Source organism: Octopus bimaculoides, chromosome 13 (genome assembly GCF_046866305.1).
Source record: "Octopus bimaculoides isolate indiv1 chromosome 13, ASM4686630v1, whole genome shotgun sequence".
Lineage (NCBI taxonomy): Eukaryota > Metazoa > Mollusca > Cephalopoda > Octopoda > Octopodidae > Octopus > Octopus bimaculoides.
In genome coordinates this window covers 10327905-10345965 of record NC_142940.1, presented here as the reverse complement: position 1 = coordinate 10345965, position 18061 = coordinate 10327905, and the positions used below count along the sequence as shown (strand labels likewise).

Genomic DNA, 18061 nt, shown 5'->3' with positions numbered 1-18061 from the left:
AATCGACCCCAGGACTTATTCTTTGGAAGCCTAGTACTTATTCTATCGGTCTCTTTTGCCGAACCGCTAAGTAACGGGGACGTAAACACGCCAGCATCGGTTGTTAAGCGATGTTGGGGGGACAAACACAGACACACAAACATATACACACACACATACGTATATATACATATATACGACGGGCTTCTTTCAGTTTCCGTCTACCAAATCCACTCACAAGGCTTTGGTCGGCCCGAAGCTATAGTAGAAGACACTTGCCCAAGATGCCACGCAGTGGGACTGAACCCGGAACCATGTGGTTGGTAAGCAAGCTACTTACCACACAGCCACTCCTACGCCTATGTGTACGATGCTTACAGCACCTAGGGTTCCCAAGCGGTCACCCATCTAAGTACTCACTAGGCTCGACGTTGCTTAACTTCGGTGATCGGACGAGAATCGGTACTCTCAGCGTGATATGGCCGTAAGCATAAAAACGTACACACACACACACACACACACACACACACACACACACACACACACACACACACACACACACACACACACACACACACACACACACACACACACGCACACACACACACACAAAGACACACACACACGTCATTATTCAGTTTATTTCAAGATTTTTTGCCAATAGAGAAAGCGTCGGTTTCTAACCTAGCTCCAAGGCTCCTTTATTGGAATTTCCACATTAACAACAGGGTATTTTTGTTTCTATTTATGTATGTATGTATTACACTTTGACCTTAGCCAAAAGGTCGATGCACTTCAACCACGTTGAAAATACGAAAGTGGAAGTCAGAGAGTAAAGGAAAGAGAATGTGAGATGAAAGTGTGTGTGTGTGAGTGTGTGTGTGTGTGTGTGTGTGTGTGTGTGTGTCTCCATGTGTCTGTGTGTGTTGTGTATGTGAGAGAGAGAGAGAGAGAGAGACAGAGAGAGAGACAGAGAGTCAGAGAGAGAGAAAGAGAGAGAGAGAGAGGTGGGGGATTGGTGTCATTGACAGATTTGTTTAGCAGGAAGCTGACATGGTCGCCCAGTCTGCAGGAAATAGCACTCAAAGCTCTCACAAATCAAACACGTCTTGAATAAAGCCTGTATTGATAACTGTTGTTTCTGATACACAAGGAACTAGTTTGGCAAAATTAGAATGACTTTCATCTTTGTGTTGTTTGACTAAAACTGGTTTAGTATATCCAACAACAAACAACAAACAAACAACCAGCAGCAGCATCAACAAACAACAAACAACCAGAAGGAGTAGCAACAGCAGCAACAGCAGCAACAGCAGCAACAGCAGCACCAACAGCAAAGTTACTTCGGATCTATTTCAAAAGGGGGGCGCCAGTATTTTCTTAACGAAACACTAACGAAACACTTTGAAACTTGGGACACTGGTAGAATGTGTCATATAAAACATCTTTTACTCTTAGTCTTCTTAACAAAAAAACGTACATCGCAAGTTATTCCATGTTAAAGTTGTCGTATTTCTGTAATTTCAACCAATCACTGACATCTATTCAGCTGAATAGAGTTACTGCTGGGCGGTCATAAAAATGTTATTCCCTGTGACATATTTCATCCGGTTTAATCGTAATTTATACGCATATATTGTTTATATAATAAATTACGCTGTGCGTATCTATGTGTGTAACAATTTTAGAGTTCGGATTCTAGAGTTAGGGTTAGTTTTAGGGTTAGGGTTAGGGTTAGGGTTAGGGTTAACAGTCTAGTTAGGGTTAGGGTTAGGGTTAGGGGATTAATACGATATACACCGTTACAGCGCTAACTGTTTTCAACTGATTAGACGTCAGTGATTAGTAGAAATTATCGAAATAAGACAATTTTTTACATGAAATAAATTCGAATACAAAAATTTTTTTCTGTTCTATAACACACAATAGATAAGTATACGAAGTTTGAAAGTCTTTCGGTACCAAAAACACTACATAAAACATAAATGAAAACTGGTGCCCCCGTTTTGAAATAGATCCGTTACTTCGGTCCAGGAAGGAAAGTCTATGCACGAGAACTCGACTTGCCGAATTTTTCTCAAATCACAACATAACACTTTAAATTACGAGACGAATACATTCGAAAATGTAGTTGATAACGTACAAACGAAATATACATAACTACACACGCGCACACACACACACACACACACACAAACACACACGCATGTATGTATGTATGCATGTATGTATGTACATGTGTATGTATTGTGTATGCTTATATACTTACACACTCGGACAGGCACCCGCGCACATGTATGAAAACAAAGAGTAGTAAACTGCCCAGAAGTGTTTTTTTTTAAACTAAAGTCAGCGATGAATGAGAGTTTATGAGCAAATGAGAACCAATAAATATTAATGCCTATAGATCCATCCATCCGTCCGTCCGTCCGTCCATCCAGTAAACCCATGCATATATGTATATGTGTGCATGTTTATACATACATACGTACTTTTCTTTTATTCTTTTATTTGTTTCAATCATTTGACCGCGGCCATGCTGGAGCACCGCTTTTAATCGAACAAATCGACCCCAGGACATTGTTTGAAAGCTTAGTACTTATTCTAGCGTTCACTTTTGCCGAACCGCTAGTTTACGGGGACGTAAACACACCAGCATCGGTTGTCAAGCGATGGTGGGGGACAAACACAAACACACAATTACATACATATATATACATACATACATACATACATAATACATATATATATATATATATATATATATATATATATATATATATATATATATATATATATATATATATAAATTCAATTGTGTGTTTGAGCCCAACGTCTGTGGCCATCTTGACTACTGGTGTGGCTATCAAATTAACTTTTCTTTTGATATTCAATTTTCAATCGTTTTTTCACAGTGTGCTGGTACTAATTCTTTTAACATTCCAAATATAACATATTTTCCATTCATGAATAATCCAATTGCGATTTACTTATTTATTTATTTATTTATTTATCTATTCATAGAGATTGTGTTGCGGAATGTGAGTGTTCTAGGATTTCCAAAAGTAATCATTTCTTTTTTTACAATTCTAAACGAGAACAGAAGAGTAGTTGTGGTTCTGACCCAATGTTTCTGAACCATTTTTTTTTTTACCTATGGAACTCTTTGATTCTTATTTCCCTCGAATGGACCTTCATAACCATCTTATGTTTAAAAAATTGCTATTGCAGTTTTATAATTAAATAGTAAGAATAGCATAAGACGGTGAGCTGGAAGAATTGTTAGCACACCGTGCGAAATACTTTTCGGTATTTAGTCTGCCGTTACGTTCTGAGTTCAAATTCCACCGAGGTCGATTTTGCCTTTCATCTCTTTCGGGGTCGATAAATTAAGTACGTGTCAAATACTGGGGTCGATGTGATCGACTATCTCCTTCGCCACAAATCCCAGGCTTAGTAGAAAGGATTATTAGGAATTGTTAAAATATATTTTGTATTGTTGAAACAAAACCAATTTATCGTACATAAATTTTGGTTTCAAATTTTGACACAAGGCCTGAAATTTCGGGGGAGGGGGAAGTCAATTACATCGACCCAAGTGCTCTACTGGTGCTTATTTTATCGACCCCGAAAGAGATGAAAGGGAAAGTCGACCTCGGCGGAATTTGGAATCAGAGCGTTTCTGTCAGCTAGCCGCATTTATTGAACATATATTTTAACAACAAAATCATGCATAGAACCCTAAGGGCCACATGGAGCCTGGTTGAGAACCACTATTCTAACCCTTCACAGCAGTAATTCTCGATCGTTTTTTAATCTATGGACCCCTTTGATTACTATTCTACTCTGTTAGACCCCTACTGGCATTCGCTGTTTAGAAACTAGTTTTATAATATTCCATTCAAATTTTTTATTTTGTTTTTCACACATTAACTAGCATAGGTTGTGTAATCGATTAGAAAAAGAAATGATGACCATTCTTGCACTAAATACATCTAAAGCAAAAGTTTTTTTCCAAAGATCTTTAATATAGGCGCAGGAGTGGCTGTGTGGTAAGTAGCTTGCTTACCAACCACATGGTTCCTGGTTCAGTCCCACTGCGTGGCACCTTGGGCAAGTGTCTTCTACTATAGCCTCGGGCCGACCAAAGCCTTGTGAGTGGATTTGGTAGACGGAAACTGAAAGAAGCTCGTCGTATATATGTATATATATATATATATGTGTATGTGTGTGTATATGTTTGTGTCTGTGTTTGTCCACCCACCATCGCTTGACAACCGATGGTGGTGTGTTTACGTCCCCGTAACTTAGCGGTTCAGCAAAAAGAGACCGATAGAATAAGTACTAGGCTTCCAAAGAATAAGTCCTGGGAGCGATTTGTTCGACTAACGGCGGTGCTCCAGCATGGCCGCAGTCAAATGACTGAAACAAATAAAAGAGTAAAAGAGATGTATTTAGGTCGGTATTAATTGTAATTGTCTTATAAACACACACACACACTCACTCATACACATTCACATACACACAGAGACATACACATACATATAAGGAAATACATAAATAGATAAATAAATAAATGAATCACAATTGGACTATTGATGACTGGAAAATATGTTATGTTTGGAATGTTAATGGAAGTAATATCAGCCCAATTTGTAAAAGCAATAGAAGCTGACTGAAATGAAGAACCACGTTATTAAGAAGCTGATATAATTAGCAATCTAAGGTATTTTTGATGGTAGTTAATTTGATGATCAGTCAACGAGATTTCCTATTAAGACGTTTCTTCTAAGAACTTCAGGTCAAAATTTTTCTGAGAAAAAAAAAACAAAAAAAACCTCAGGTGATATCATATTGTTATTATATTTATCAAACGCCGACAGGATGAAAGACAAAGTTGACCCTGGCGGAATTCGACTAAATTCAAAGCGGTGCCCCAGTATGACCGCAGTCCAAGTAGTGAAACAAGTAAAGGATAAAAGGTAGGTGTTAACCCAGCCCTTGGAATGTGACATTTCCCTGTTCATTACAGGTTTATGGTCACTATGAAAAGTTATTTACGAGGGATTGCTGAAAAGTTTCTGACTTTGAGTAAAAGAAAATATAGGAGTTTCCGTTAATTATGATTTTATTCAATATAATCCCCGTCTCAGATTCACACACTTATTGCAGCGGTCCTTCAGTTTTTTTTATATAAGCCCTGTAAAAGAACTCGGAAGGTTGGGCTGCCAACCAGGCCTTTCGCGACATCTTTAAAACCATTGAACTTTTCAACACACCCTCGTATTTTGAGGTTTAGCCACTGCAGAATGTGTCTAGTTTTTAACAGCGTATTTTGTTCACTAGCAGAACGGTTGTGGTGTGTTTAGTGTAACGTAGTGCAGTTTTTAAATGTATGTTGGTCGTAATTAGGTTAATTAATGTTAAAGTATTTGATGCAAGAAACATTAAAAAAATTAAATAGAAATAATTATACTACATGAAAGAAACAAAGGAAAATACACGTAACAAAACAATATTAGCCGGTGGTTAATATTTAAAATATTCCATCAGATTCGAGGGACAAATCTGTAAATGTTTTGGTCATTTTGTGATTTTATTAGTAAGGCATTAACTTTGTTGTTTGTGCCGAGGTATTGATGAGAGAATCGCTAAGTAAATGTGCAAGAATGCAGACATGTTGACATAGAAAATAGACTGGTTTAGAGAGTAAATAACTCATCCGTACGAAAAACAATTCTAAAATTAATGTTCATTATTGATTTATGGTCACTGTGAAATGTTATTTATTTTGAGGTTTAGCAATTGCAGAATATGTGAAGGTTTTCACAGCATGTTGTTATTTCCAAGCGGTTGTGGTTCATATAGTGTATTTTAGTGCAGTTGTTGATCACGTCCAAAGCTCAACTTGAATCAAATTTATATCAACGAAAGTTACTGTTAGTCAATAAGTAACATTATTTAACGTGGTCACGTGGTCGACCAGACTATCGGATGTTGTGATATATCGCTGGTCACAATGCGCTTTGCGTCGAAATAGCTTTCAAATGATGTCATCCCTCTGGAAGGCTAGTCCGTCTCAGGGTTACCTGTTTGCAGCTGAGTAAACTGGAGTAAAGTGAAATTAAGCCCCTAGCTCAAGAACACAATACGCCGCTCAGTCCGGGAAATGAACTCATAATCTAGCGATCGTATGTGCAACACCCTAACCACTGGGCCACGCGCTTTCACAGCATTATATTCATTGTAAGTAATAGTAACTACGGGCGACAACTGTTAATGTGTTTCGACCTTATTATAACGTCATTAGCGAAGAATAAACATTTAACGTTTTCTACAGTTTTCTATGTTTTATTAATTCTTTTGCTAGAGTATTAGACATTGGTTAGATCTACGATCATAAGACTTCTATTCATGATTATCTCATCTTTTTTTCTAGGGCTACATTATCCCATATAATTTACCACTTTTTAAAATCCGTAGGGCGTAATTTAAATGAGAGAAGCTACAAATTTTTTTTAAGGACAGAAAGAGATTATCAACTGTCCAGAGGTCTTGTTATTGATTTACTTCGTTACTAGATTTACTAAAGCAGTGTTGTTACCGGGTTTCACGGTGTTTGAATGACCGAGAGCACAACAATACCTCTGAACGAGTCGCTATGTTACAGGGACGTAAACACACCAACACCGGTAAAACACACTAAAAAACACACATTTAGATATATACATACATATACACACACAAACACATACACACACACACACACACACACACACACACACACACACACAACGGGCTTCTTTCAGTTTCTGTCTACGAAATCCACTCACAAGACTTTGGTTGAACCGAGGCTCTAGTAGAAGACACTTGCTCAAGGTGCCACACAATGGGACTGAACCTGGAGCCATGTGGTTGGGAAGCAAGCATTTTTCCACACAGCTATGCCTGCGCCTTTAGGCTTTAATTTCAATGAGATCTGGCAGCTATTTTTAACAGGTTAAGTGGAAACTTCCACATAAAAGCTCCTTCGTCGGCTCAGCAAAGTAAAGAGGTTAATTAACCAATCAAGATTTGCATTCATTGAATTAAGAAATAATTAAAGAAACTGGAATCTCATTTGGTAAATCACTGGTAACTACATCAACATTTCTAAGGCTTGATAAGTAGTTTATGGGTGTTTTTAGGTTAAGAACTACATGTGTTTTCTTTTTCTCATAGATTTTTTTTAAAGAATGAAGAACGGTCTCTATTGCCTTTTTCACTCATAAAGTTTGGGCCGCACCGAGGATTTTTTTAGACCAGGGGTTCCCAACATTAAGTTGTCTAGGTTGAACTATGTAAAATGCTAAAGAAACCAAGATGTTTCTTGCAATACGTACCAATACATACATCTAAAGCAAAATTTTTTCAGAAGCCCTTAAAATAATATTGTGGTTCCTCAGTTTACTATTTTGTTACGTGCCCCCCCCCCCCCCCCCAGTGGAGGCGCAATGGCCCAGTGGTTAGGGCAACGGACTCGCGGTCATAGGATTGCGGTTTCGATTCCCAGACCGGGCGTTGTGAATGTTTATTGAGCGAAAACACCTAAAGCTCCACGAGGCTCCGGCAAGGGATGGTGGACAAGTGAACAAATTCATAATTGCTGCACGTCCCCACCCCCACAAATAAGCTGTAAAAGGAAGACCAAACTAATCAATATGTCCTAATTTTAAAGATGAAATAACGTGACTTGAGAGTGATTAAGCAATTATTTCTATTATAGAAAGTGGCAACATGCAGTTTTCCTCGTTGACATAAGTGGCCCTCCTTGAGAGAAAGGCCTCTCCACTCTGTATGTAAATATATCCATTTGAAGAGAAGCCATGAAAGCAAAAACATATAAAAGAAACAAAATATACACCAATATGTTTGCCCTCACTCTTAAAAGTTAAGTGTACTGGTTTCAAGAGGAAAACAACACTGGCGCCACTCAGATTGTCCTTTTCAAGAACTTAGCCATTGCCCTCTCTCTCTCTCTCTCTCTCTCTCTCTCTCTCTCTCTCTCTCTCTCTTTCCCTCTCTGTGTACACATAATAATGCGTTGTGATGAGAGTTACGATGCTCCCTTTCGAGAGATAGACCGGTCCGAGTAAAGTATAAATACTAACGATTCTAGTGTTCGGAGTTCGGATTTCGGGGTCGAGTGAAGTTCGTGTTAGTTCGCAGTGAAGTCGGAAAGTGTCGGTTGGTCAGTTCACAAGGAATATTTATTGTTGGTTCGTAAATATATTTTTTAGTTCGTTACATTGTTGTTTACTGTTGTCTGGTTATCTTATTTATTGTACGTGGCAAATTACGTTTACAACATCTGGCGACGAGGATTTCGAAGCTCACGTAGGTTATTTAATAGTTTGCTCGTGTTATAACTTGTTAATTAATAGAAGACGTATTAGCTTCCAAGGTACAGTTGCAAAGGCAACAGCAAGAGCAGCAACAGGAGTTGCAGAAACAACTATTACAGCAACAACAACAACAACAACAACAATAACAGCAACAATAACAACAATTATTGCAGTTATATTCAAATAAGTCCAAAAATGTAAGTTCGTTTTCGCCAGACGCCGTTTCGAACTCGATTAATGAATTAAGTTATAACTCAGAGGAGGATATAACTTTTGCATCGTACTACAGAAGGTACGAGGAGATTTTTAAGCAAGATCGCAAATCATGGTCGGACCGACAAAAAATGAGATTGTTATTGCGAAAATTATCTCCGTTAGAGCATGAACGTTACTGTAATTTCATATTGCCCCCTTCCCGCCAAAAACTCCAATGAAATTTGTTTTAAAGAAAAGGATTCCTCAAAAATACAAATATGCTGACCGAAAAAGTGCAATAAAGAAAGAGCACCACATCCTAATCCATGTTATGGATGTAGAGGCATACATTTCAGAAAAGATTATCCAATAAAAAAAATTAGAAATGTTACAGTTGCAAAAGAATTGGTCACAAGAGTTCTCACTGCAGAACAAAATTACGAATATCAAACGTTAAAAATCCTAGAGTACTCTCAGCAGAAACAAAAATCGACTCCCAAATAAGAAAATTGGTACACGTAAAAATAAATGGAATACATATTAAACTTCGACTGGATACTGGAAGTGATATTTCAATAATAAACATGGACACATGGAAGAAAATAGGGAAACCTAGGTTGAGAAAAACAGCGAAATCTGCTCGTAGGTTGACGGACGACAAATTACATTTCATAGGTGAAATGTGGACTAATTTCGAGGGAAAACATGCAATATAGTAGATATATAAGGATCCCTTCCAGGGGCCATATCGATTTTTTCAACATTCTGAGTATGTCATAAGGTTTCCAGACATGAGTTCTACTCACGTGTCAAGTTCATCAAAATCGATAAAACGATGTAGGAGGAGTTAGCTAACAACTCCACAAACACACCCACAGATAGAATTCCTCACATATGTAGTAGATACATATATAAACACACGCAAACACACACACGTATATGTATGAATATATGTATACATACACACACACACACACATATATATATATATATATATATATATATATATATATATATATATATATATATACATACACACACACACACACACACACACACATATATATATATATATATATATATATATATATATATATATTTGTGTGTGTGTGGTTGTGTTCATGAGTATGCATGTACGTATGTATGTATGTATATATGAAACGTATGTATGTAAATAAGCATATATTATATATTTCGGGGTATGTTTGTTTAAGTATTCCGAAAGTCTTTTCTTTTTCTGAAACTAAATTGTCTAACAGCAGAGCTTCATTACAGACACCAAACCTCACACGAAATGGTAAACTTCATAGTTGTTACTTCATTTGAAGTATATTTAAAGGGAGTTCCAGAAGTTTAGGATTTAGGAGGCCAAACGAAGATTGTGAAAATACTTTGAGCAAGTTGTGGAGTCTTCGAAGCTAATGAAATCGATGTTGTTATAGGCTGTAAATGTGGACAAACTGGGAGTGTCAGGAAGCTGGGGTTAAGACGAAGGATAAAGGGGCTTACAAGTTGATATATTTATATTAAGGATGGCTGTTGGAGGGAAACGCTTCGGATACATCGGGTGCGTTTCGGGTTGTGGTGGTACAATACTTGAGAGCTCAGGCGAGTAGGAAGTGTTGGAAAGTGATACATGAATGTCGATTAGCTTGTGGTATTGTGTATCAGCGAGTGTGGCAGGGATGGAATTGACTACCGAGCAGCTTGTCTTTTTGTGATGAAAGTGAGAATGTTTATATGTTTAACAGCCGGACCGTCTTTTAAATGTAGGTCGTATTTGTGCTTTCTAGACGGTCAGAAGCCATTTGGGGAATGAAGTAGAATCAAGCATTGATGCTTATTTACTCTTTTACTCTTTTACTTGTTTCAGTCATTTGACTACGGCCATGCTGGAGCACCGCCTTTAGTCGATCAAATCGACCCCAGGACTTATTCTTTGTAAGCCTAGTACTTATTTTATCGGTCTCTTCTGCCGAGCCGCTAAGTTACGGGGACGTAAACACACCACCATCGGTTGTCAAGCGATATTTAGGGGACAAACACACACACACAAACATATGTACACACACATACATATATATATATATATATACATATATACGACGGGCTTCTTTCAGTTTCCGTCTACCAAATCCACTCACAAGGACGGTGTTGGTGATGATGATGATGATGATGATAATGATGATGGTGTTTGTAGTGATGACGACGACGACGATGACGATGGTGATGACGATGGTGATGACGATGGTGATGACGAAGATGACGACGACTGTTAAGTAGAGAAAAGTTGTTAGAGGAACTTAAAATTATTTTATACAATCGCAGACAACCTACATAAATAATTAAATAAATAAATAAATAAATAACTATCACTTGAGTGTTTTTCTAATTCCGCTAGATTTTCAAATCTACAGAATGTCCTGAGGTAATGAAATGATGAAATATTAACAATTAGACAAGCATTCACTTCCGCTTTTAGGCGAGGGAGATTATGCTTTCTATACCAAGCACACAATCTTTACAAGTCATAATTCCCGGTGAGGTAATCTTTCAGTTGTAATGACATATAATTAATGTCGGTAGGACATTTTGGATAATAATGATAATTATCAAACTTAACAGTAAAAAGAAAATAATAGTTGAGAAAAGCTGTGCTTACTATAAACTGATTTTTTCTAATGGCTGTAATATTTCTAGAAAATGCTCGTTTTTAAGTTTGTATTTTATTACATTTTATTATTTTAGTTTAGAATATAACATATAAACCAGCGATTCTCAACCATCTTTTGTCTATGAATCCCTTAGAATATCATTTTACTCTGGTAGACCCCCACTCCATAGCCATTCGATGTTTAAAAACTAATTTTATACATGCTTCATTCAAAATTACTATTTTGGTCATCACAAACTCACTTGTGTAGATTAACCTTTCGTGGGCCGGCAGGGTCCCTTGGAACAACAGCAAATTTTAGAAGTTATGCAACTTCTACATATTTTGTTTAAATGATTTTATATCTCATGACTTTTATTGTTAATAGTTTCTGTATGCACATATATATTTTGAGTTGAAAATTTCCAGTTATAGCACAAAATATGCTCATTGGGGTCCAACTGGATCCCATTGGCCCTCTGTGAAATTATTTTTTCTGTTCTTTTTTCAGATTTTGATTTTGATATTTTTATTTTATTTTTTCATGTTAATTTTCTTGTGTCATTTATAGTATCATATTTTATTTTTATATATTTTTAATTGTTATATGTCCCCACATGTTTTGTAGTGTCTCCTCTATGTTATGCCTTTATGGCAAAATTTAAAATAAAGTAGCTTGCTTACCAACTGCATGTTTCCGGGTTCAGTCCCAATGCGTGACACCTTGGGCAAGTGTCTTCTACTATAGCCTCGGGCCGACCAAAACCTTGAGAGTAGATTTGGTAAACGGAAACTGAAAGAAGCCCGTCGTATATATATACATACATTCATCCATCCATCCATCCATACATACATCCATACACACATACATACATACATACATACACACACTCACACACACACAGACACACACACACACATACACACACACACACACACACACACACACACACACACACATATATATATATATATATATATATATATATATATATATATATATATATATGTTTGTATGTTTGTTTGTCCCCCAACCATTACATGACAACCGATACTGGTGTGCTCACATCCCCGTAACTTAACGGTTCGGCAAAAGGGGCCGATAGAATAAGTACTAGGCTTACAAAGAATAAGTCCTGGGGTCGATTTGTTCGACTAAAGGCGGTGTTCCAGCATGACCGCAGTCAAATGACCGAAACAAATAAATGAATAAAAAAAAGAATATATATCTATACACACACACACACACAGACACACACACACACAGACACACACACACACACACACATAAATATGCGTGCTCTGTGTTGTGTATGGCTGTATATGTACGTGTGTCTTCGTGTGCCTGTTTCAGTCAGTAGATGTAATACGATATGAAACATTATAGAATTTCATTTCCGTAGAAAAAAAAACAGTCTTTCGATAACAGAAAAAAAAAAAAAATAATATCAAAGAAAATCAGACCGAAATAACTATTGGTGCCAATAGGATCGGCTAAAACCCTTGAAAGCAATGCTCTAGCATGGCTTCTGTCCAATCACTAACACTAGTAAAAATAATTATTGTTTTGTTAATATCGCGAAACCACACTCAGCAACATTTGAAAATACTTGAACTCATTCGTTACTCTCTTTCGCTCGTGACTTTTAAAGCTGGTACTCAATTATATGATATTAATGCAGGTTGCATCCCTGGGGAAATTTCTCACATCACAATTTTAGAATGCAGTTCAATCAAGAACATGCTCATCGTTGTTTTGTTTTTTCTTTGACATCCACAGTATTGTGCATTGAAAATTTGTCCCCCATGGCCGAACCGTCAATCGAGATTTCTACTGCGACGTTTTGAAGCGTTTGAGGGAGTACATTTAGTGAAATCGACCGGATCTGTGGAGTGCGAAGAATTAGATTCTTCGTACCGATAATGAACCCGCTCACCGAGCTCTTCTCATACGTGAGTCTCTCGTCAAAAATAACACGGTATCGCCTCCACACACGCTCTATTCGCCAGATTTAGCAACTGCAGACTTCCACCTCTTCCCCAAGATGAAAGGGCAGGTCGTAGGTGGCCGTTTTAACACCTTTGTTGAGATTCAGAGCGAATCGCTGGTCCTCGACTCGCTTACGGAAAACGACTTCCAGGCCGGATTCCAAAAGTTATAGGAACGTTGGGGCAGGTATATTGCTGCGCAAGGTGACTATTTCGAAAGCGATGTTAAAATTTAAGCAATTAAGTTATCTTGTTATGTTTTATTAGACATAACTAGTCTGGGAACCTCGTATATATGTATATATATATATATATATATATATATATATATATATATATATATATACTCTCTTTTACTTGTTTCAGTCATTTGACTGCGCCCATGCAGGAGCACCGCCTTTAGTCGAGCAAATCGACCCCAGGACTTATTCTTTCTAAGCCTAGTACTTATTCCATCGGTTTCTTTTGCCGAACTGCTAAGTGACGGCGACATAAACACACCAGCATCGGTTGTCAAGCAATGCTAGGGGGACAAACACACACACACACACACACACACACACACACACACACACACACACACACACACACACACACACACACACACACACACACGTACACACATAAATATGCGTGCTCTGTGTTGTGTATGGCTGTATATGTACGTGTGTCTTCGTGTGCCTGTTTCAGTAAGTAGATGTAATACGATACGAAAAATTATAGAATTTCATTTCCGTAGAAAATAACAGTCTTTCGATAACAAAATATATATATATATATATATATATATATATATATATATATATATATATATATATATATAATCAGACCGAAATAACTATTGGTGTGAATATGATCGGCTAAAACACTTGAAAGCAATGCTGTAGCATGGCTTCTGTCCAATCACTAACACTAGTAAAAATAATTATTGTTTTATTAATATCACGAAACCACACTCAGCAACATTTGAAAATACTTGAACTCATTCGTTACTCTATTACGCTCGTGACTTTTAAAGCCGGTACTCAATTATATGATATTAATGCAGGTTGCATCCCTGGGGAAATTTCTCACATCACAATTTTAGAGTGTATTTGTAAAATTTTTTACAATGAAAACCGTGATCGTTTTGTCATTCTAATGTCTGACGAGGTCTAATAATAACCGAAACGTATTCCAAGTTGTCTCTGTACTTACCGAAGACCAGGCTCACTCTACACCACATACATTTTTTTTTTTTAATTCTTTTATTTGTTTCAGTCATTAAACTGCGGCCAATACTGGGGCACCGTCTCGAAGAATTCTAATCGAAAGAATTGATCCCTGTACTTATTTTTTGAAGTCTGCGACTTATTCTATCAGTCTCTTTTATTTAACCGCTAAATTTTGGGAACGTAAACTCACTAATACCGGTTGTCAAGCGGTGGTGGGGAACAAACTAAGACACAAAGACACGCACACATATTGTTGAGATTCAGAGCTAATCACAGGTCCTCGACTCGCTTACGGAAAACGACTTCCAGGCCGGATTCCAAACGTTATAGGAACGTTGGGGCAGGTATATTGCTGCGCAAGGTGGCTATTTCGAAAGCGATGTTAAAATTTAGGCAATTAAGTTATCTTTTATTAAACATAACTAGTTTGGTAACCGTGTGCGAGTGTACATGTGTGTATGGGTGAGTTTTTGTGTAAGCGTGTGTGGGGAAGTTTATGCGTGAGCATGAAGATTATGAGTGTACGTATGGGAACGTGCGTAAATATGCATGTGAGTATGTGAGTAAACAAGCACATGCGGTGCGGAGCAATATGTGCATGTGTGCTCCGTGTATTTATGTGTGCGTGTGTAGATGTGTGTATATATATATATATATATATATATAAATTGACATAATACAATGTCTCCAAGTTGATGAGTACCACATATTCCCCTCCATTTTCTTATTGCTATATAAATTAAGGGTAAAATTTCCTTTTACCGCACCCATTTATTGCACTCGGTAAAAACACGATTGTAATAGTAATTGGGTATCCTTCCGGCAGTATATTGGATAGATATTATCACTTAGTGGGTTGGATTCACAACCCCTAACTTTCTTGGATTATATATATATATATATATATATATATATATATATATATATATATATATATGTATGTATGAAACTATTAGTAGCACTTAAGGACATGTATTATCCTTTAAATAAATATTTATCTCTCACCAGGTGGAGTACTTTTTGTTGAAATTTTTATCACGAAACAGTACATTATGTATACAGGGTGTCCCAAAAAGATGTACTCACTTTTTTACTTCCCAGTACTCATGCATTTTGTGTTCAAGTATATGTTTATTGATATACATACAATCCTAAAAATTTTAATTAAATTCAGGAAAATAAATTGTTGTAGAAACGATCATTTATTGTAATTTAGAATTTTTTAATGTTCTCTCTCATTCCTGCGTGTTCACAAATGTTCAAACTGCCTTCCTTCATTTTCCAAACAAAGCTGATAACGTCCAACAATGGATTCAACAACATTGCCAAACATTTCATTTGGAATTGCAAGACATTGTATTCGAATTTCATTTTTCAAATCATCAATTGTCACTGGTTTTGCAGCGTAAACTTTATCTTTGAGATGTCCCCATAAAAAAAAAAATCCATTGGTGTGAGGTCTGGGGAACGTGCAGGTAATCCAACGCTACCTCTCCTCCTAATCCATTTGTTTGGATTTGTTGCATCGAGGTTAACCCGTACATCCCAAAAAACAATACATTAGTAACCGTCTGTCAAAGAGTGTGTACATCTTTTTGGGACACCCTGTATATCAGATAACAATTAAACTAAGTCGGTGTTAACATCGATGCTACAATAATCAGTCAAATACAAAAATCTATACAACCTCCTTAAAGATTTGTTTATAATGCTTACCTGATATATATACTTATTATCTTTGAAATAAAATATATTTATGTCAGTATTGAAATATGAACGACAGCAATGAGATTGATGTGTTCAACTGCAACAAACATTGTATTGCGCTTAATCCCTAAAAACTATCAAAATACATTTATACATCAAATTCCATTAAGGTTTATTAAAGTGGTCAATTTCTATCAATAGTACTTATTTACAGACTGACGAGGAGGTTGAATGTAAAAGAATATTATTGGATATCTCTTTTACTGATCCAAATAAGTGTTTTGGGATTAAAGAAGACGAAGAGGATTAAAAAAGACGATACAGTGGATTAGGAGGAGAGGTAGCGTTGGATTACCTGCACGTTCCCCAGACCTCACACCAATGGATTTTTTTTTTTTATGGGGACATCTCAAATCAATATGACTAAAACAAGTATATTATATATATGACGGGCTTTTTTCAGTTTCTGCCTACCAAATCCACTCACAAGACTTTGGCCTGGAAGATGCTATAGTAGAAGACACTTGCCTAACTGGAACACCGTGGGACTGAACTTGAAACCATGTGGTTGGACGCAAAATTTTAACCACGGTTGCGCCTGCTTTTGAATTTATACAATTACTATTAACTTTTTTTAAATCGTACTTGTCATCCTTACGTTACTTCACCAGAGTTATCATAAGCGCTAACGATTTTTTTCTTTTTCTTTTCATGATGCTTGTAACATTAAAGAAAATATAAACTCTTTCCACTTAAAGGGAAACCTCACCCTTCTGAATAAACTCTCTCTCTTTCTTTCTTTCTTTCTTTCTTTCTTTCTTTCTTTCTTTCTCCCAAAGCAATTGTAGGTTGTAGCACCAACAGTCGCCAATCAAATTTCCCACGGTGTTGTAACATAGACTGATAGAAAATGTTTTTGGTTCAGTCTGTTACACATATTTATTTCCAATGGAATACTCTTACAATCTTCACTACCATATTTCACAAAAACAACACAGCTTCATTTGTACTTTCTTTACAGAGCCGTGAACCTCCTTTTCGTCCTATCATTCTCTGTCCCTCCTTTTCTACTCTGTGAGTAAATAACAGGGTCTCGTTGTGTTCAGGCTGTTTTATTATCATTTAAAAAATCTTCTATCCCTACAGCTTAAATTTCTCACCCTACAAATAGACATTTCATACAACTCAAACTAATCCCAACTACATTTTTCTATCAATACAGAAATTTTAAACCTAGCTATGCAAATATGTTTTGTAAAATACACTTAGAGAGCGGAAGGCACTTATCGAAGAGTGTGGCTAAGAAGTTCATGATGAAACTTCGTGGGGTAGCTGGTGAGTTCGATTCCACAGCGCGGAGCCTGTGAACAAGTGTTTTCTGTCATAGTCCTGGATCGATTCCCGCAGAAAGGGAAGCATACCAAGAAACGAACAGACTGTGCACTACAAATGCCAGAGCATCTCAAAGTGATGAACAGAGGTATGCAAAGCTGACACGGACTAGGATCTCCACTGCAGAACGAAGAGCAGCTGCAACAGTCCAGAGAAGCAACTGCTATGAAGCAGCTTTTAATTATGATCCAGCAGTTCATTATGCAGATGACACTAGAGTTTCCATTTGGTGCAATGACAACTGAATGCATACATCATAAAGCAAGGAAGTGTCCTGGAGAGACACCTACACTGTGCTGCAGTGGTGGAAAGGTTAAACTCCCTGCAATCCCCCAGTCTCTAGAGCCACTGAAGAGACTGTTGTCATCAACTGACCCAGATTCCAAGCACTTCCAAAACAAAATTAGACAATACAACGCTGCACTACAGATGACATCATTTGGAGCCACAAGAGCTTTAACTGAGCCAGGATTCATGCAAAGATTCAAGATCCAAGGTCAGATTTATCATCAGATTGGCTATCTACTACTTCTGTCAAATGAATCACC

At 37.0% G+C, this 18061-nt stretch overlaps 1 non-coding gene across 1 annotated transcript; it reads right to left on the bottom strand.

Moving 5' to 3' along the window:
- Positions 1–350: 350 nt before the first annotated feature.
- Positions 351–469, bottom strand: LOC149132809 (5S ribosomal RNA). The gene has a single exon (XR_016244131.1). It is a non-coding gene; the product is annotated as a 5S ribosomal RNA (ribosomal RNA).
- Positions 470–18061: the final 17592 nt, after the last annotated feature.